The sequence below is a fragment of the Lolium rigidum genome, unplaced genomic scaffold (genome assembly GCF_022539505.1).
Source record: "Lolium rigidum isolate FL_2022 unplaced genomic scaffold, APGP_CSIRO_Lrig_0.1 contig_66664_1, whole genome shotgun sequence".
Classification (NCBI taxonomy): domain Eukaryota; kingdom Viridiplantae; phylum Streptophyta; class Magnoliopsida; order Poales; family Poaceae; genus Lolium; species Lolium rigidum.
The window spans coordinates 17,786-39,564 of NW_025901303.1; the positions used below are offsets into that span (position 1 = coordinate 17,786).

At 42.3% G+C, this 21,779-nt stretch overlaps 1 long non-coding RNA gene and 1 pseudogene across 1 annotated transcript; one reads left to right on the top strand and one right to left on the bottom strand.

Moving 5' to 3' along the window:
* Positions 1–18,386: 18,386 nt before the first annotated feature.
* On the bottom strand, positions 18,387–19,950 carry LOC124682051. Its single transcript, XR_006996112.1, has 3 exons — positions 19,567–19,950; positions 19,044–19,129; positions 18,387–18,956 (listed from the first exon to the last, which is right to left on the bottom strand). It is a non-coding gene; the product is annotated as an uncharacterized LOC124682051 (long non-coding RNA).
* A 409-nt stretch (positions 19,951–20,359) lies between these two features.
* On the top strand, positions 20,360–21,570 carry LOC124682050 (annotated as a pseudogene).
* Positions 21,571–21,779: the final 209 nt, after the last annotated feature.

Consider the following 21,779-nt stretch of genomic DNA (forward strand, 5'->3'; position numbering starts at 1 on the left):
GTGAACAATATATGCGACAACCTAATGCAGAGGACACAGCCCGTCCGTTGTCAATCAACGCTTACAGGGGGTTGCCTAGTATGCAGAGGACACATACTGCATGCATTGGGAGTGGAAGAACTGCCCTTTTGGTTGGCAGGGGTTGATACGTCTCCAACGTATCGATAATTTCTTGTGTTCCATGCCACATTATTGATGTTATCTACATGTTATATGCACACTTTATGTCATATTCGTGCATTTTCTGGAACTAACCTATTAACAAGATGCCGAAGTGCCAGTTCATGTTTTCTGCTGTTTTTGGTTTCAGAAATCCTAGTAACGAAATATTCTCGGAATCGGACGAAATCAACGCCAAAGATCTTAGAATCCCCGAAGCATCCAGAACACACGAGAGGGACCGGAGGGGGGCACAGGCCCACCACACCATACCCGGCGCGGCCTAGGGGTGGCCCACGCCCCCTAGGGTTTGGCCAGCCCTTCGACCCCCTGGCGCCGCCTCTTCGCCTATAAAAAGCCCCTGGATCGAAAACATCGAGGCGTTCGACGAAAACCACAAAAACCTTCCAGAGCCGCCGCCATCGCGAAGCCAAGATCTGGGGGACAGGAGTCTCTGTTCCGGCACCCTGCCGGAGCGGGGAAGTGCCCCCGGAAGGCTTCTCCATCGACACCGCTGCCATCTCCACCGCCATCTTCATCACCGCCGCTGCTCCCATGAGGAGGGAGTAGTTCTCCATCGAGGCTCGGGGCTGTACCGGTAGCTATGTGGTTCATCTCTCTCCTATGTGTTTCAATACAATAATCTCATGAGCTGCCCTACATGATTGAGATTCATATGATGATGCTTGTAATCTAGATGTCATTATGCTAGTCAAGTGAGTTTTACTTATGTGATCTCCGGGAGACTCCTAGTCCCACGTGTGTAAAGGTGACAAGTGTGTGCACCGTGTGGGTCTCTTAGGCTAGATTTCACGTGAATACTTATTCACCGTTGAATGGCATAGTGAGGTGCTTATTTATATCTCTTTATGATTGCAATGTGTTTGTATCACAATTTATCTATGTGCTACTCTAGTGATGTGTTATTAAAGTAGTTTTATTCCTCCCGCACGTGTGCAAAGGTGACAAGTGTGTGCACCGTGTTAGTACTTGGTTTATGCTATGATCATGATCTCTTGTAGATTACGAAGTTAACTATTGCTATGATAATATTGATGTGATCTATTCCTCCTACATATGCATGAAGGTGACAAGTGTGCATGCTATGCTAGTACTTGGTTTAGTCTCGTTGATCTATCTTACACTAAAGGTTACTAAAATATGAGCATTATTGTGGAGCTTGTTAACTCCGGCATTGAGGGTTCGTGTAATCCTACGCAATGTGTTCATCATCCAACAAAAGTGTAGAGTATGCATTTATCTATTCTGTTATGTGATCAATGTTGAGAGTGTCCACTAGTGAAAGTGTAATCCCTAGGCCTTGTTCCTAAATACCGCTGAGTTACTACCGCTTGTTTAATGTACTACTGCGTTACTATCGCTACATTACTACTCGCTTGTTTATCGTCCCGGGCAAAGCACTTTTCTCGGTGTCGTTGCCGTTACTACTACTTATTCATACCACCCGTATTTCACTATCTCTTCGCCGAACTAGTGCACCTATTAGGTGTGTTGGGGACACAAGAGACTTCTTGCTTTGTGGTTGCAGTGGTTGCATGAGAGGGATATCTTTGACCTCTTCCTCCCCGAGTTCGATAAACCTTGGGTATCCACTTAAGGGAAACTTGCTGCTGTTCTACAAACCTCTCGCTCTTGGAGGCCCAACACTGTCTACAAGAATAGAAGCTCCCGTAGACATCAAGCACTTTTCACGGCGCCGTTGCCGGGGAGGAAAGGTAAAAGGCTCTCATACTACGGTCTCAGGTAAAGTATTTTTCTGGCGCCGTTGTGTGTGTGCTCAAAGCTATTTCCTTTAGATCCTGCAATTGCATCTTTTTGTTTCTTGTTTACACTAGTTTGGCATAATGTACAAGAGTGAGCTTCTTATTCTATTTCCCGATTTAAAACATGGATTGTTTGATGCGAAAATTAAAAAACCTATGAAATCTTATTTGCATGCTCGGTAGTAATATTAGTATGAACGCTTTGAACACCATTGTTGATAATGATATAGAAAGTTCTAAGCTTGGGGAAGCTGGTTTTCATGATATTTTTAGTCCCCCAAGCATTGAGGAGAAAATTTTCTCGTGATGATACTTTGCCTCCTATTTATGATGATAATGATAGTAGTCTTTTGGTACCACCTGTTATGGAGGATAAATTTGATTATGATTACAATATGCCTCCTACACTTGATGAAAATAATAATGATAGCTACTTTGTTGAATTTGCTCCTACTACAATCAATAAGAATAACTATGCTTATGTGGAGAGTAATAATTTTATGCATGAGACTCATGATAATGCTTTATGTGATAGTTATATTGTTGAGTTTGCTCATGTTGCTACTGAAAGTTATTATGAGAGAGGAAAATATGGTTGTAGAAATTTTCATGTTACTAAAACACCTCTCTATGTGCTGAAATTTTTGAAGCTATACTTGTTTTATCTTCCTATGCTTGTTACTTTGCTCTTCATGAACTTGTTTATTTACAAGATTCCTATGCATAGGAAGCATGTTAGACTTAAATATGTTTTTGAATTTGCCTCTTGATGCTCTCTTTTGCTTCACATACTATCTTTTGCGAGTGCATCATTAAAACTGCTGAGCCCATCTTAACGGCTATAAAGAAAGAACTTCTTGGGAGATAACCCATGTGTTATTTTGCTACAGTACTTTGTTTTATATTTGTGTCTTGGAAGTTGTTTACTACTGTAGCAACATCTCCTTATCTTAGTTTTGTGTTTTGTTGTGCCAAGTAAAGTCTCTATGGTAAAGTTGATGCTAGATTTGGATTGCTGCGCAGAAACAGCATTGCTGTCTGTCACAAATCTGGGTCTAATTCTTTGTAGGTAACTCAGAAAATTATGCCAATTTACGTGAGTGATCCTCAGATATGTACGCAACTTTCATTAGTTTTGAGTTTTTCCATTTGAGCAAGTCTGGTGCCATTTTAAAATTCGTCTTTACGGACTGTTCTGTTTTTGACAGATTCTGCCTTTTATTTCGCATTGCTTCTTTCGCTGTGTTGGGTGGATTTCTTTGTTCCATTACCTTCCAGTAGCTTTGAGCAATGTCCAGAAGTGTTAAGAATGATTGTGTCACCTCTGAACATGTGAGTTTTTGATTATGCACTAACCCTCTAATGAGTTTGCTTAAAGTTTGGTGTGGAAGAAGTTTTCAAGGGTCAAGAGAGGAGGATGATATACTATGATCAAGGAGAGTGAAAGCTCTAAGCTTGGGGATGCCCCGGTGGTTCACCCCTGCATATTTCAAGAAGACTCAAGCGTCTAAGCTTGGGGATGCCCAAGGCATCCCCTTCTTCATCGACAACATTATCAGGTTCCTCCCCCGAAACTATATTTTTATTCCGTCACATCTTATGTACTTTACTTGGAGCGTCTGTTTGTTTTTGTTTATGTTTGAATAAGTTCATCATGCTTGTGTGGGAGAGAGACACGCTCCGCTGGTTCGTATGAACACATGTGTTCTTAGCTCATAGTATTCATGGCGAAGTTTCTTCTTCGTTAATTTGTTATATGGTTGGAATTGGAAAATGATACATGTAGTAAATTGCTAAAATGTCTTGGATAATGTGATACTTGGCAATTGTTGTGCTCATGTTTAAGCCCTTGCATCATATGCTTTGCACCTATTAATGAAGAAATACTTAGAGCTTGCTAATTTGGTTTGCATATTTGGTTTCTCTAGAGTCTAGATAACATCTAGTATTGAGTTTTGAACAACAAGGAAGACGGTATGGAGTCTTATAATGTTTACCATATGTCTTTTATGTGAGTTTTGTCTGTACCGTTCATCCTTGTGTTTGTTTCAAATAACCTTGCTAGCCTAAACCTTGTATCGAGAGGGAATACTTCTCATGCATCCAAAATACTTGAGCCAACCACTATGCCATTTGTGTCCACCATACCTACCTACTACATGGTATTTATCCGCCATTCCAAAGTAAATTGCTTGAGTGCTACCTTTAAAATACCATCATTCCCCTTTACAATATATAGCTCATGGGACAAATAGCTTAAAAACTATTGTGGTATTGAATATGTACTTATGCACTTTATCTCTTATTAAGTTGCTTGTTGTGCGATAACCATGTTTCTGGGGACGCCATCAACTATTCTTTGTTGGATATCATGTGAGTTGCTATGCATGTCCGTCTTGTCTGAAGCAAGAGAGATCTACCACCTTTATGGTTGGAGCATGCATATTGTTAGAGAAGAACTTTGGGCCGCTAACTAAAGCCATGATTCATGGTGGAAGTTTCAGTTTTGGACACATATCCTCAATCTCATATGAGAATAATAATTGTTGCCACATGCTTATGCATTAAAGAGGAGTCCATTATCTCGTTGTCCATGTTGTCCCGGTATGGATGTCTAAGTTGAGAATAATCAAAAGCGAGAAATCCAAAATGCGAGCTTTCTCCTTAGACCTTTGTACGAGCGGCATGGAGGTACCCGATACGTCTCCAACGTATCGATAATTTCTTGTGTTCCATGCCACATTATTGATGTTATCTACATGTTTTATGCACACTTTATATCATATTCGTGCATTTTCCGGAACTAACCTATTAACAAGATGCCGAAGTGCCGCTTCGTTGTTCTCGCTGTTTTTGGTTTCAGTAAATCCTAGTAAAGAAATATTCTCGGAATTGGACGAAATAAAAGCCCGGAGGCCTATTTTCTCACGAAGCTTCCGTAAGTCCGAAGGAGAGACGAAGAGGGCCACAGGGGCGCCAAACCCTAGGGCGGCGCGGCCCCCCTTGGCCGCGCCGGCCTGTGGTGTGGGCCCCTCGCGCCGCCTCTTGACCTGCCCTTCCGCCTACAAATAGCCTCCGTGACGAAACCCCCAGCACCGAGAGCCACGATACGGAAAACATTACCGAGACGCCGTCGCCGCCGATCCCATCTCGGGGGATCCCGGAGATCGCCTCCGGCACCCTGCCGAGAGGGGAATCATCTCCCGGAGGACTCTACACCGCCATGGTCGCCTCCGGAGTGATGAGTGAGTAGTCTACCCCCGGACTATGGGTCCATAGCGTAGCTAGATGGTTGTCTTCTCCCCATTGTGCTATCATTGTCGGATCTTGTGAGCTGCCTATCATGATCAAGATCATCTATATGTAATTCTATATGTTGCGTTTGTTGGGATCCGATGAATAGAGAATACTTGTTATGTTGATTATCAAAGCTATGCTTATGTGTTGTTTATGATCTTGCATGCTCTCCGTTATTAGTAGATGCTCTGGCCAAGTAGATGCTTTTAACTCCAAGAGGGAGTACTTATGCTCGATAGTGGGTTCATGCCCGCATTGACACCGGGACAAAGTGACGAAAGTTCTAAGGTTGTGTTGTGCCGTTGCCACTAGGGATAAAACATTGATGCTATGTCTAAGGATGTAGTTGTTGATTACATTACGCACCATACTTAATGCAATTGTCTGTTGCTTTGCAACTTAATACCGGAGGGGGTTCGGATGATAACTCGAAGGTGGACTTTTTAGGCATAGATGCAGTTGGATGGCGGTCTATGTACTTTGTCGTAATGCCCAATTAAATCTCACTATACTCATCATGATATGTATGTGCATGGTCATGCTCTCTTTATTTGTCAATTGCCCAACCGTAATTTGTTCACCCAACATGCTGTTCGTCTTATGGGAGAGACACCTCTAGTGAACTGTGGACCCCGGTCCAATTCTCTTTACTCGAAATACAATCTACTGCAATACTTGTTTCTACTCGTTTTCTCTCGCAAACAATCATCTTCCACACAATACGGTTAATCCTTTGTTACAGACAAGCCGGTGAGATTGACAACCTCACCGTTTCGTTGGGGCAAAGTAGCTTGGTTGTGTTGTGCGGGTTCCACGTTGGCGCCGGAATCTCTCGGTGTTGCGCCGCACTACATCCCGCCGCCATCAACCTTCAACGTGCTTCTTGGCTCCTCCCGGTTCGATAAACCTTGGTTTCTTTCGAGGGAAAACTTGCTGCTGTGCTCATCATACCTTCCTCTTGGGGTTGCCCAACGAACGTGTGAAATACACGCCATCAAGCATATTTTCTCGGCGCCGTTGCCGGGGAGATCAAGACACGCCTGCGAGGGGAGTCTCCACTTCTCAATCTCTTTACTTTGTTTTTGTCTTGCTTTATTTTATTTACTACTTTGTTTGCTGCACTAAATCAAAATACAAAAAAATTAGTTGCTAGTTTTACTTTATTTGCTATCTTGTTTGCTATATCGAAAACACAAAAAAATTAGTTTACTTGCATTTACTTTATCTAGTTTGCTTTATTTATCGTTGCTAAAATGGCCAACGCTGAAAATACTAAGTTGTGTGACTTCACAACCACAAATAATAATGATTTCTTATACACACCTATTGCTCCACCTGCTACTACGATGAGAATTCTTTGAAATTAAACCTCGCTTTACTGAATCTTGTTATGAACCATCAATTTTCCGGTGTTAGTTCCGATGATGTCTGCTGCCCATCTTAATAATTTTGTTGAACTATGTGAAATGCAAAAATATAAAGATGTAGATGGTGATATTATTAAACTAAAATTGTTTCCTTTCTCATTAAGAGGAAGAGCTAAAGATTGGTTGCTATCTCTCGCCTAAGAATAGTATTGATTCATGGACTAAATGCAAGGATGCTTTTATTGGTAGATATTATCCCCCTGCTAAAATTATATCTTTGAGGAGTAGCATAATGAATTTTAAACAATTAGATACTGAACATGTTGCTCAAGCTTGGGAAAGAATGAAATCTCTGGTTAAAAATTGCCCAACCCATGGACTGACTACTTGGATGATCATCCAAACCTTCTATGCAGGACTAAATTTTTCTTCGCGGAATTTATTGGATTCAGCTGCTGGAGGTACCTTTATGTCCATCACATTGGGGGCGGCTACAAAACTTCTTGATGATATGATGATAAATTACTCTGAATGGCACACGGAAAGAGCTCCACAAGGTAAGAAGGTAAATTCTGTCGAAGAATCCTCTTCCTTGAGTGATAAGGTTGATGCTATTATGTCTATGCTTGTGAATGATAGGACTAATATTGATCCTAATAATGTTCCGTTAGCTTCATTGGTTGCACAAGAAGAACATGTTGATGTAAACTTCATTAAAAATAATAATTTCAACAACAATGCTTACCTGAACAATTCTAGTAATAACTATAGGCCATATCCTTATAATAATGGCAACGGCTATGGTAATTCTTATGGAAATTCTTACAACAATAATAGGAATTCACCCCCTGGACTTGAAGCCATGCTTAAAGAATTTATTAGTACACAAACTGCCTTTAACAAATCTGTTGAGGAAAAGCTCAATAAAATTGATATTCTTGTTTCTAGAGTTGATAGTCTTGCTGCTGATGTTGATCTTTTGAAATCGAAAGTTATGCCTAATAGGGACATTGAAAATAAAATTGTTACTACAGCAAATGCCATCCAAGTTAGAATTAATGAGAATATAAGATTAATGGCTGAGCTGCGTGCTAGGTGGGATAGAGAAGAAAATGAAAAACTAGCTAAAGAGAAGAATATAGCTAAAGTTTGGACTATTACCACCACTAGTAATGCTAATGCTACACATGTTGCTGCACCTCCTACTCATACTAATAAAAGAATTGGTGTTAGCAATGTTTCCACTTCTAATGCAAAGCGCGAAAAACTGCTCGAAACTCGCTAAAACCGCTGAAATTGCCCGTGATAAAGCTGCTGAAATTTTTTCCAACATTGGGGATGATGATCCCATTGCTTTAGATTATAATGGTTTGAATTTTGATGATTGCCACATCTCTGAAGTTATAAAGTTCTTGCAAAAACTTGCTAAAAGTCCTAATGCTAGTGCTATAAATTTGGCTTTCACGCATCATATTACAAATGCTCTCATAAAAGCTAGAGAAGAGAAACTAGAACGCGAAGCCTCTATTCCTAAAAAGCTAGAAGATGGTTGGGAGCCCATCATTAAGATGAAGATTAAAGATTTTGATTGTAATGCTTTATGTGATCTTGGTGCAAGTATTTCTGTTATGCCGAAGAAAATTTATAATATGCTTGACTTGCCACCGCTGAAAAATTGTTATTTGGATGTTAATCTTGCTGATCATTCTACAAAGAAACCTTTGGGTAAAGTTGATAATGTTCGCATTACCGTTAACAATAACCTTGTTCCCGTTGATTTTGTTGTCTTGGATATTGAATGCAATGCATCTTGTCCAATTATATTGGGAAGACCTTTTCTTCGAACTCGTTGGTGCTATTATTGATATGAGGGAAGGTAATATAAAATATCAATTTCCTCTCAAGAAAGGTATGGAACACTTCCCTAGAAAGAGAATGAAGGTACCTTATGATTCTATCATTAGAACAAATTATGATGTTGATGCTTCATCTCTCGATGTTACTTGATACACACTTTCGGCGCCTAGCTGAAAGGCGTTAAAGAAAAGCGCTTATGGGAGACAACCCATGTTTTTACCTACAGTACTTTGTTTTTATTTTGTGTCTTGGAAGTTGTTTACTACTGTAGCAACCTCTCCTTATCTTAGTTTTGAGTTTTGTTGTGCCAAGTTAAGCCGTTGATAGAAAAGTAAGTACTAGATTTGGATTACTGCGCAGTTCCAGATTTCTTTGCTGTCACGAATCTGAGCCCACTGCCCTGCAGGAAGCTCAGAAAATTATGCCAATTTACGAGCATGATCCTCAGATATGTACGCAACTTTCATTCAATTTGAGCATTTTCATTTGAGCAAGTCTGGTGCCATTTTAAAATTCGTCAATACGAACTGTTCTGTTTTGACAGATTCTGCCTTTTATTTCGCATTGCCTCTTTCGCTATGTTGGATGAATTTCTTTGATCCACTAATGTCCAGTAGCATTATGCAATGTCCAGAAGTGTTAAGAATGAGTGTGTCACCTCTGAATATGTCAATTTATATTGTGCACTAACCCTCTAATGAGTTGTTTCGAGTTTGGTGTGGAGGAAGTTTTCAAGGATCAAGAGAGGAGTATGATGCAACATGATCAAGGAGAGTGAAAAGCTCTAAGCTTGGGGATGCACCCGGTGGTTCACCCCTGCATATATCAAGAAGACTCAAGCGTCTAAGCTTGGGGATGCCCAAGGCATCCCCTTCTTCATCAACAAATTATCAGGTTCCTCCCCTGAAACTACATTTTTATTCGGCCACATCTTATGTGCTTCTTCTTGGAGCGTCGGTTTGTTTTTATTTTTGTTTTGTTTGAATAAAATGGATCCTAGCATTCACTTTATGGGAGAGATACACACTCCGCTGTAGCATATGGACAAATATGTCCTTGGTTTCTACTCATAGTATTCATGGCGAAGTTTCTCCTTCGTTAAATTGTTATATGGTTGGAATTGGAAAATGATACATGTAGTAATTGCTATAAATGTTTTGGGTAATGTGATACTTGGCAATTGTTGTGCTCATGTTTAAGCTCTTGCATCATATGCTTTGCACCCATTAATGAAGAAATACATAGAGCATGCTAAAATTTGGTTTGCATATTTGGTTTCTCTAAGGTCTAGATAATTTCTAGTTTTGAGTTTGAACAACAAGGAAGACGGTATAGAGTATTATAATGCTTTCAATATGTCTTTTATGTGAGTTTTGCTGTACTAGTTCATCCTTGTGTTTGCCTCAAATAACCTTGCTAGCCTAAACCTTGTATCGAGAGGGAATACTTCTCATGCATCCAAAATACTTGAGCCAACCACTATGCCATTTGTGTCCACCATACCTACCTACTACATGGTATTTTCCAGCCATTCCAAAGTAAATTGCTTGAGTGCTACCTTTAAAATTCCATCATTCACCTTTGCAATATATAGCTCATGGGACAAATAGCTTAAAAACTATTGTGGTATTGAATATGTAATTATGCACTTTATCTCTTATTAAGTTGCTTGTTGTGCGATAACCATGTTTACTCGGGAACGCCATCAACTTGTTGTTGAATTTCATGTGAGTTGCTATGCATGTTCGTCTTGTCTCGAAGTAAGGGCGATCTACACCGAGTTGAATGGTTTGAGCATGCATATTGTGAGAGAAGAACATTGGGCCGCTAACTAAAGCCATGTTCCATGGTGGAAGTTTCAGTTTTGGACAAACATCCTCAAATCTCTAATGAGAAAAGAATTAATTGTTGTTGAATGCTTAAAGCATTAAAAGAGGAGTCCATTATCTCGTTGTCTATGTTGTCCCGGTATGGATGTCTAAGTTGAGAATAATCAAAAGCGAGAAATCCAAATGCGAGCTTTCTCCTTAGACCTTTGTACAGGTGGCATAGAGGTACCCCTTTGTGATACTTGGTTAAAGCATATGTATTGCGGTGATAATCCAGGTAGTCCAAGCTAATTAGGACAAGGTGCGAGCACTATTAGTACATTATGCATGAGGCTTGCAACTTATAAGATATAATTTACATGATGCATATGCTTTATTACTACCGTTGACAAAATTGTTTCATGTTTTCAAAATCAAAGCTCTAGCACAAATATAGCAATCGATGCTTTTCCTCTATGAGGACCATTCTTTTTACTTTTATGTTGAGTCAGTTCACCTATTTCTCTCCACCTCAAGAAGCAAACACTTGTGTGAACTGTGCATTGATTCTTACATACTTGCTTATTGCACTTATTATATTACTCTATGTTGACAATATCCATGAGATATACATGTTACAAGTTGAAAGCAACCGCTGAAACTTAATCTTCTTTTGTGTTGCTTCAATACCTTTACTTTGAATTATTGCTTTATGAGTTAACTCTTATGCAAGACTTATTGATGCTTGTCTTAAAGTGCTATTCATGAAAAGTCTTTGCTTTATGATTCAGTTGTTTACTCATGTCATTACCATTGTTTTGATCGCTGCATTCTCTACATATGCTTTACAAATAGTATGATCAAGTTTATGATGGCATGTCACTCCAGAAATTATCTTTGTTATCGTTTTACCTGCTCGGGACGAGCAGAACTAAGCTTGGGGATGCTGATACGTCTCCAACGTATCGATAATTTCTTGTGTTCCATGCCACATTATTGATGTTATCTACATGTTTTATGCACACTTTATATCATATTCGTGCATTTTCCGGAACTAACCTATTAACAAGATGCCGAAGTGCCGATTCTGTCGTTTTCTGCTGTTTTTGGTTTCGAAATCCTAGTAAAGAAATATTCTCGGAATTGGACGAAATAAAAGCCCGGAGGCCTATTTTCTCACGAAGCTTCCGAAGTCCGAAGGAGAGACGAAGAGGGGCCACGGGGCGCCAAACCCTAGGGCGGCGCGGCCCCCCTTGGCCGCGCCGGCCCGTGGTGTGGGCCCCTGCGCCGCCTCTTGACCTGCCCTTCCGCCTACAAATAGCCTCCGTGACGAAACCCCCGCACCGAGAGCCACGATACGGAAAACATTACCGAGACGCCGTCGCCGCCGATCCCATCTCGGGGGATCCCGGAGATCGCCTCCGGCACCCTCGCCGGAGAGGGGAATCATCTCCCGGAGGACTCTACACCGCCATGGTCGCCTCCGGAGTGATGAGTGAGTAGTCTACCCCTGGACTATGGGTCCATAGCAAGTAGCTAGATGGTTGTCTTCTCCCCATTGTGCTATCATTGTCGGATCTTGTGAGCTGCCTATCATGATCAAGATCATCTATATGTAATTCTATATGTTGCGTTTGTTGGGATCCGATGAATAGAGAATACTTGTTATGTTGATTATCAAAGCTATGCTTATGTGTTGTTTATGATCTTGCATGCTCTCCGTTATTAGTAGATGCTCCGGCCAAGTAGATGCTTTTAACTCCAAGAGGGAGTACTTATGCTCGATAGTGGGTTCATGCCCGCATTGACACCGGGACGAGTGATGAAAAGTTCTAAGGTTGTGTTGTGCTTGTTGCCACTAGGGATAAAACATTGATGCTATGTCTAAGGATGTAGTTGTTGATTACATTACGCACCATACTTAATGCAATTGTCTCGTTGCTTTGCAACTTAATACCGGAGGGGGTTCGGATGATAACCTCGAAGGTGGACTTTTTAGGCATAGATGCAGCTTGGATGGCGGTCTATGTACTTTGTCGTAATGCCCAATTAAATCTCACTATACTCATCATGATATGTATGTGCATGGTCATGCTCTCTTTATTTGTCAATTGCCCAACCGTAATTTGTTCACCCAACATGCTGTTCGTCTTATGGGAGAGACACCTCTAGTGAACTCGTGGACCCCGGTCCAATTCTCTTTACTCGAAATACAATCTACCGCAATACTTGTTTCTACCGTTTTCTCCGCAAACAATCATCTTCCACACAATACGGTTAATCCTTTGTTACAGCAAGCCGGTGAGATTGACAACCTCACTCGTTTCGTTGGGGCAAAGTAGCTTGGTTGTGTTGTGCGGGTTCCACGTTGGCGCCGGAATCTCCGGTGTTGCGCCGCACTACATCCCGCCGCCATCAACCTTCAACGTGCTTCTTGGCTCCTCCTGGTTCGATAAACCTTGGTTTCTTTCTGAGGGAAAACTTGCTGCTGTGCTCATCATACCTTCCTCTTGGGGTTGCCCAACGAACGTGTGAAATACACGCCATCAGTACCCCATTGTGACACTTGGTCAAAACATGTGCATTGCAAAGATCCGGTAGTCCAAGTTAATTAGGACAAGGTGCGGGCACTATTAGTATACTATGCATGAGACTTGCAACTTGTAAGATATAATGTACATAACTCATATGCTTTATTACTACCGTTGACAAAATTGTTTCATGTTTTCAAAATAAAAGCTCTAGCACAAATATAGCAATCGATGCTTTCCTCTTTGAAGGACCATTCTCTTTACTTTTATGTTGAGTCAGTTCACCTATCTCTCTCCACCTCAAGAAGCAAACACTTGTGTGAACTGTGCATTGATTCCTACATACTTGCATATTGTACTTGTTATATTACTCTATGTTGACTATTATCCATGAGATATACATGTTACAAGTTGAAAGCAACCGCTGAAACTTAATCTTCTTTTGTGTTGCTTCAATACCTTTACTTTGAATTATTTCTTTATGAGTTAACTCTTATGCAAGACTTATTGATGCTTGTCTTGAAGTGCTATTCATGAAAAGTCTTTGCTTTATGATTCACTTGTTTACTCATGTCATACACATTGTTTTGATCGCTGCATTCACTACATATGCTTTACAAATAGTATGATCAAGATTATGATGGCATGTCACTCCGAGAAATTATCTTTGTTATCGTTTTACCTCGCTCGGGACGAGCAGTAACTAAGCTTAGGGATGCTGATACGTCTCCAACGTATCGATAATTTCTTGTGTTCCATGCCACATTATTGATGTTATCTACATGTTATATGCACACTTTATGTCATATTCGTGCATTTTCTCGGAACTAACCTATTAACAAGATGCCGAAGTGCCAGCTTCTGTTTTCTGCTGTTTTTGGTTTCAGAAATCCTAGTAACGAAATATTCTCGGAATCGGACGAAATCAACGCCAAAGATCTTAGAATCCCCGGAAGCATCCAGCACACACGAGAGGGACCAGAGGGGGGGCACAGGCCCACCACACCATACCCTGGCGCGGCCTAGGGGTGGCCCGCGCCCCCCTAGGGTTTGGCCAGCCCTTCGACCCCCTGGCGCCGCCTCTTCGCCTATAAAAAGCCCCTGGATCGAAAACATCGAGGCGTTCGACAAAAACCACAAAAACCTTCCAGAGCCGCCGCCATCGCGAAGCCAAGATCTGGGGGACAGGAGTCTCTGTTCCGGCACCCTGCCGGAGCGGGGAAGTGCCCCCGGAAGGCTTCTCCATCGACACCGCTGCCATCTCCACCGCCATCTTCATCACCGCTGCTGCTCCCATGAGGAGGGAGTAGTTCTCCATCGAGGCTCGGGGCTGTACCGGTAGCTATGTGGTTCATCTCTCTCCTATGTGTTTCAATACAATAATCTCATGAGCTGCCCTACATGATTGAGATTCATATGATGATGCTTGTAATCTAGATGTCATTATGCTAGTCAAGTGAGTTTTACTTATGTGATCTCCCGGAGACTCCTAGTCCCACGTGTGTAAAGGTGACAGAGTGTGTGCACCGTGTGGGTCTCTTAGGCTAGATTTCACGGAATACTTATTCACCGTTGAATGGCATAGTGAGGTGCTTATTTATATCTCTTTATGATTGCAATGTGTTTGTATCACAATTTATCTATGTGCTACTCTAGTGATGTGTTATTAAAGTAGTTTTATTCCTCCCGCACGTGTGCAAAGGTGACAAGTGTGTGCACCGTGTTAGTACTTGGTTTATGCTATGATCATGATCTCTTGTAGATTACGAAGTTAACTATTGCTATGATAATATTGATGTGATCTATTCCTCCTACATATGCATGAAGGTGACAAGTGTGCATGCTATGCTAGTACTTGGTTTAGTCTCGTTGATCTATCTTACACTAAAGGTTACTAAAATATGAGCATTATTGTGGAGCTTGTTAACTCCGGCATTGAGGGTTCGTGTAATCCTACGCAATGTGTTCATCATCCAACAAAAGTGTAGAGTATGCATTTATCTATTCTGTTATGTGATCAATGTTGAGAGTGTCCACTAGTGAAAGTGTAATCCCTAGGCCTTGTTCCTAAATACTGCTGAGTTACTACTCGCTTGTTTATCGTACTCACTGCGCTACTATCGCTACATTACTACTCGCTTGTTTACTCGTCCTGGGCAAAGCACTTTTCTGGTGTCGTTGCCGTTACTACTACTTATTCATACCACCTGTATTTCACTATCTCTTCGCCGAACTAGTGCACCTATTAGGTGTGTTGGGGACACAAGAGACTTCTTGCTTTGTGGTTGTAGGGTTGCATGAGAGGGATATCTTTGACCTCTTCCTCCCTGAGTTCGATAAACCTTGGGTATCCACTTAAGGGAAACTTGCTGCTGTTCTACAAACCTCTGCTCTTGGAGGCCCAATACTGTCTACAAGAATAGAAGCTCCCGTAGACATCAGGGGTGTACAAAGGCCATTCTGAGGGGTGCACAGTGATTCATGAAGCTGTTGCTTCATATTACACATGGATTTGGCACTCATTCTTCGGAATGGCCGGCTCGCACAATGAGATCAATGTGCTGCAGCACTCTCCGGTGTTTGATATGCTAGCACATGGTCAGTCCCCTGATGTGGATTTTGAGATCAATGGCCACCACTACAACAAGGGGTACTACCTTGCTGATGGTATGTATCCACCTTGGGCTATACTCGTGAAGATAATCCGTCGTCCCAACTCAGAGCAGGAAGCAAGGTTTGAGCAAGAGCAGCCCGAAAAGATGTCGAGCGGGTGTTTGGTATCCTCCAAGCTCGTTGGGCTATCGTCAGGCACCCTGCTAGAGCATAGAGTGTGCAGACTCTGGGAGGTGATGACCGCTTGTGTAATTATGCACAACATGATTGTTGAGGTAGATCAGGATGATTCACTGTTTGATAATAATTGGGATGGCCAGGGAGAGTTGGTTGGTCCTCAAGGTGGTCCGGCATCATTCCAAGATATCCTCCATGTGCATCACGAAATTCGAGATCAAGTGATTCACAACCAGCTTCAGGCTGATTTGGTTGAACACATGTGGGCGCATATTGGCAACAATGCTGCAAACAACAACAATGAAGAAAATCCCGAAGAAAACAATGGCTAGACCATTTGTACCATTTTACATTTTTATTTGAATAATTACTTTGTCATTGAATATGTGGACAATAATCTTATGTAATAAATCTTGAGCATTTAGATTTATTTATATTTTTAATGATTTTATCCAAATGCCAAATTCTATGGCTGCGACCCATATTTGGCCGCATTAGGTGCAACGCGACCCAAAATGCCAGGCAAACGCCGACCACTGTCCGCGTGTCCACCCAAACAGACGCGCGGGCGCGCCCATTTGGATCGCAGCGTTGGAGATGCACTTATCTATAGTCAAACTGTAGCTAGTATGTATAATAGTGGGTTATAAAAATATAGTATTTTTATAATACATGACATACTTTTACTCACAAAGTACTTATGACCACGTGCTAGAGGTAGCTCTTGAATAAAAAAATATTTTTATTCTCCCTCCAAATCTCTCTTCACCAACTAAACTAAAATGTAATATTTTATCTCTTATAGCCAACTAACTAAATCTTACTATACTCGCTCCGAGGAGCTCTTTTCTTTCTCCCATCTCCCGCCGTAATCTCTAACCCACTACCGTCAGCTCTCGAGACCACGGCCTCCCAGCCTGTCGGTCCAAGGTCCTGACTCCATCCATGCGCCGAGATCACGCGAGCATGCCGAGTTGTCCACGCCGCAGCAGGAGCTCTAGCTCCAGGAATGGGGCGAGCCTCCATCGGCACCCGGTGAGCTCCCGAGAATCCGAGATCCGGCCCCCCACCTGGTTGGAATATGACGTAATTCCAACCTTCCATGGTAGTTCAACTTATGGTGAACGAAAATCAGGGCAGCATTTTCGTTGACGCATCCCCACGTCACCCATTCGCCCGGGGATCATGCGCTGCCATCAGGCGTTCACTCATCATGGGTCCTGCATAGTCTGCTTCCCCGGCCTCCGCTTGCCGTCTGAATGGGAACGTTAACATTAGAGTGGGAGGCAAAGCACAACTAGAGGAGAGGCACGATGGCGGTGTCCATTGAGCACACTGACCGGAGGGGTAGACTCGTCCTCAATGTTTTTTGTTTAATCATGCAAAGAAAAGAATTTCAAAGAATTTAGAAAGGGAAAATCATCAAGTAGCAAAGAAATAAGGGGCAAAAGATCAATTAAAATATAAATAAGGGCAAATAAAAAAGGTATGATGTCAACAAGTGCAAAGAATAAATCCCGTGAAGATGATATGACATGTGGGCTACTATAGTCGGTGAGAGTAGCAATTTGCAATTTTATTTTCTTGCTACAAAAATAGCTCCAGGGTTTGACTTATATGGGGATTCAATAGTTCAAGGTACAAACGATAAAGATTTGGACTTTAGGATTTGTTTCGCCAAATCTATAAGAATTTGGGTTTTAAATAGACTTTTTCCAAAATAAAATACTAGAAATCGCAACTAATTTGATGAGACATACAGAGGTCACCGTCGACTCTGTTTTCCCAAGAATTTTGCAGGGGTTATTCTGATACCAAAATTTTACCAAACGGGTTTCCCCTAAAACTTGATTATGGGGCCCTCGTACTGCAGGCTCCCATCTTGACCTGCCCCTGAAGCGCCGGCTGGCCACAGTCTCTACAGACTCGCGTGTGATGAGAGCACAACAGGGGATTCCGTTGCAGAGAAACGATGACCATATTTCTGAATTTCATTTTTCTTGTCTGATGTATCTAGTACTTCGTTGGATGCAGCTTACAATTGGTCTGTGTGTGTGTGTGGCTAGAGGTGCATAATGATTCTACATCGTTGATGAATATTGATTTCTTCAGAGAATTGTATAAGTTTTTCTGAATAGAAATTTCAGTAAGGATGAACTTCTTGTTGCCATTTTCATGTTTGCAGCTTGAGGTGTTGCCATTTTATGTGATTTAAGATATCTGAATCAGGCCATATACGTTCTGATGGGTTCGCAGAAAATGAATGTTGAAACTGACTTTTGCTGCTTCTTTACCGTCAGCTCTCAAATGGTGCATCTGCAGCTCACTTGCTGTTCTTACTACCTAAGCTAAAAGTCTCCTTTGCTGAACAATTGTTTTTAAAGGCTCTTATATTTTCAGCTGAACTATAGCTTTGACTCAATCTTTTGGTACTTGCGGACATACAAGCTGAATAGCAGATGCATGATTTTAGCAAACGGAACCTTCATTTCAGCAAACCAAGTGCTGCTATTATTGGCTCAGATCACATGTCAACGACAGAAATCATTTGCACTCCAAAGCATAATATCAGGCGATAATAAAATTAACTAAACAACCATGACTGAGTTTTACGCCTTATGTTACCTGGTGATAGAAAATTCTATTGTCGCAAGCTTCTGAACATGATAGAAAATTTAACTGAACTTACAGAACTATGTTGTTCCAAGCTTCCAGACCTGATAGAAAAACTGTAGTTCAATGTGTCTACTTACCGCTAAGGCAAAAATTGGACAAAACAAAAATTCTGATCCATTACATAATTTCAGACATTTTCATAAAGTAGTACTATTTATAAGCCATGTTTTTCTTGGAATAATTGCAGCTCTCATGATGCACCAGCTAAGTGCTCGTCTTGCACATTCATGGCTTCTTGGGCATGAATATTTTTGCTTGGGCGCTTGCGACAATCATGAAACCCTATTTGGTTACATGTTCTGCACATGGGTGAGACCTTGGCCTTGGCTTGTTTTTTCTTCTTTTTTCTGTCCTTCCCCATTCATCTCCATTCCTCTCTTTATTCTTTTGCTTCTCCCAACTGAACGAACATCACTTGAAGGGTGTATGTTTACTTCAGTAGGAATATTGCATCCAATAAATGCCTCATATTCCTCTTGCCTAGTGTGCTTCACTGCTGCAGGAACCTTTTGATTCAGAGGTTCCTCAATACTCAACACACTTGATAGTAAAAAATCTATGCCTCATCTGATTGTTTTGCTGCCTGGATTAAATCTTGTAGAATTTCTCCACAGCCTCTAGTTCCTCAAATGTCATCCCTACTTTAGGCTCCAAATTATCTTCACATTCAGGTGTAAAACACGAGCACTTCAACATAGAACAATGAATCTGTAAGCACCATCATGTATAATGACTAAATGAATACACCATGGTTAGTGGAAGCAATTAACGTACAGAGAGAGAAACATTTGATGCCTTTATGGGTGTGATAAATCCTTCCTCGTTAAACTGATTTTGCAAGGTGTTGATAGATTCCATTGCTGCACAAACAGATACATAATAAGCCTTTTAAAGGATAAACACACATGAACAATGCACATAATTTGGAAGTTGACAATGCAGGATTGGTTGAGGCTTTCCAAAAACACAATCAGAAGATGTCAAGCAATTGGAAACCCTTTGAGTGTATACATAATCTCACGATGGGTTTTACTGGTTTTGAAGCTAGGAAAATAGGAAGAGAGAGCAATTCAGCAGCTCACCATCTAGCTGCGTTAGCTAGTTGTACAGGGTAAAATAGTTCCTGCCTGGGATCTGTCCCAGTCAGTCTAGAATATGTAGTTGCCGATGAGTCTGTAAAATCTTATGATCAATCAATGTAAAAAATTGGCTAGGTGAGCTAGCTTTGTACGTGGACAAAATTCATACACATTGGATCAAAACAAGATCGGGTTAGCTGACGTGCGTGCATGCCTACCTCGCCGGAAAGAACACGATCGATCAGCGGCGTCAGTAGATCGGCACGTCGATCCGGTGTGCCGCAAGAACGGGCTGAAGCCAACAGTCGCAGGGATCTGTGTCCGTCAAAGTTCCGGCTGCACGACGATTTCTGCATCTCTAGCCGCGGGTCGCCGCCATGGTCGTCGAAACCAGCAACTGCAGTTGATCGCCAGGGAAGACGTGGGAATCGGGTATCTGTGTCAACGATAGGGGTGCGTGTGTAAATTTGCAGGCATAACTTACGAAGGCAGCGGGCGTGTTTTCGGAATATTGCACCTGAAGTTTCTCCAACGCTATGATTTTAATCAACCGGTCAAAAACGATTTGGATGCACGGATGCACGAATTGGTTGGATGCATAAGATACGACGCCTGCATATAAAAATAGTAAAAGTTTGTTAGGGCAGCGATGCTCGCAAATCTCGTGGGCCGGGAGAGAAAAAGTAGCGTCGTGTGCACCTGAAGTATACTAGTAGTTCCGTAGTTCGGTTGCTTTACAGATTTGCAAAAATTGTGGTACGTGCAGGTCCAAAGTGAAAGTGCACGTTGAGAACCGCTGGATAACAATGGAAGATGGAGATGGACACGTCAAGCTGGTTATGCGAAAATAGTTTTCGTGTCACTTCCTTTCCGATTCAGGTTCAGATTCCACATCCGATTCGGGGCTCCCGTCGTCGCTATACATAAATAGAGATCGACTACGATCCTCCTGGTAGAGTACGGGAGCACTAGTCGATGTCGCTTGCCATGCAAGGTGTAGTAGGTGCGAACATGTTCGACTCTTGTTTTGTGCCGTTTAAGCTTCACTATGATGGGACGAAGAAGCTTGCCGCCGGCAATTTCGTCTACTCCGAGGTCTCCCACGCCGGTGGACACCCTTGGAGGATTAAGTGCTATCCGCGCGGGCACAAAAAGGCCGACAAGGGCGAGTACATATCATTCTTTTTGCAGTTCATGGGCAAGTCCAAAGGCGTCAAGGCCATCTCCGAGGCCTTCGTGGTGGACAAGGTGGGTGTGCCGTTTTCTCCCCTTCCACGACGGTTCATGAAGGTTTATGCACCAGCTCCGGGATTATATTGCTGGGGGTGGCCAAAGTTCGCGAAGCGACGCGCGATCTCGAGTACGTGGTGAATGGCTGGATCACGATTGTGGACGGGGTCATAGTCCTGCGTGGAGAACCTCTGCCCGGCGGGCCGTCGTCTGGCATAGCGAACGATCTTGTCCACCTCCAGGGGCGGAGCTAGAAAAAATATGACCTGGTGCATTACAACAGGCTAGGTGCAGAAATGGGGAAAAATGATGTTGTTTAGCTTGATTCCAGAGTGAAACTGTCGTCCCTGGTGCACATATGTTGAGTTAACCTGGTGCACACTGCTATTTTTTTGACCCAGTTAGTTGAAAAAATATCGTCACCCTGCACCCTGGTGCATCATGCAAGGCCTATGTAGCTCCGCCCCTGGCCACCTCCTCGATAGTGCCGACGGGTCCGATGTTTCGTTCATCGTCGATGGCAAGACGTTTCCCGCACACCGGGCGGTGCTCGCTGCCCGCTCGCCGGTCTTCAAGGGGGAGCTCTTCGGCTCGATGACGGAGTCCACCATGTCCCACATCACGCTGCAAGATATCGACCCCGCAGCGTTCAAGGTGTTTCTTGGTTCATCTACACTGACACCTTACCCAGAGACGACGAGCTCAAAGAGGAGACGTATAAGCATCTACTCGCTGTCGCCGACAGGTATGTACTCGACGGGTTAAAGCTACTGTGCGCCCAAAAGCTATGGGATAATGTGACTACAGACACCGTTGCTGCGACGCTATGCCATGCTGAAACATACAGCTGCTTGGATCTGAAAAACAAGTGCATTGCCTTCTTCGCAAAGGAGAAGAACTTCAGGGAGGCCGTGTTAACCGATGGTTTTGTGGAATTGGTTCACAAGTTCCCATCAATTATTGCTGAGTTAAGGGAGAAGGCTAAGAAGTAGACAGATTACATGCATGTTCAATTGTTCATGTATTTTAAGTTTTCAATTCAGATGTTCATGTCAGGCTTAATTATGTAGTTAAACCTCTTTTTAGTGTTTTTTTGTGTCAATTTGTATAGAGAGAAAGATGTTCATGTGTTTCAAACTTCCGATTCACCTGTTTATGTATACAAGAGCAAGAGTACTATCTGTCCAAATCAGATTAGCGG